This window comes from Mandrillus leucophaeus, unplaced genomic scaffold (genome assembly GCF_000951045.1).
Source record: "Mandrillus leucophaeus isolate KB7577 unplaced genomic scaffold, Mleu.le_1.0 Scaffold33, whole genome shotgun sequence".
NCBI lineage: Eukaryota > Metazoa > Chordata > Mammalia > Primates > Cercopithecidae > Mandrillus > Mandrillus leucophaeus.
The window spans coordinates 1,443,316-1,443,880 of NW_012103476.1; positions in this window are offsets into that span (position 1 = coordinate 1,443,316).

Consider the following 565-nt stretch of genomic DNA (forward strand, 5'->3'; position numbering starts at 1 on the left):
ATGGCTAAGAGTTGGAAGAGTAATTATATCAACCATTTTGTTTTTTAATATATATACAAATACACACAAACACATACATATACTGAGGGTTCAAATATTATTCAGAGTTAGCTTCAACAATGCAAATTTTCCTCCAAGAGTTTCATATCTTAATTTGCAAAAATGAAAAGAAAGTGTGGTTATGTTATTATAAAGGATATAGCTTCTAGCTTCAGAGTGCTATACCTTAAAAGGTATTTGAATAAAACCTTGGGCATATTTCTTAATTTTCAAAAATTATATCTCTTCGATTGTAAAATGAGAATAAGTACCTACATCCTACAGTTCTAGATGATGGGGGTGTGTACAAATGTGCATAAAGCACTTAACAACAGTGCCTAGTGCACAGCAGGCAGGCATTAAATGACAGCTATTACTAGATATTAACTGGACATGTGTTCTCATAAGTTCATATGGCCTGCTTCCTATGTTGACACTGGTAGTGATAAGGTAAAGGAAAAACAAAGTATATGGGTAATTAAACTGCCCCTAAAAATAAAGAAATACTATGAAGCAAAAAATAATA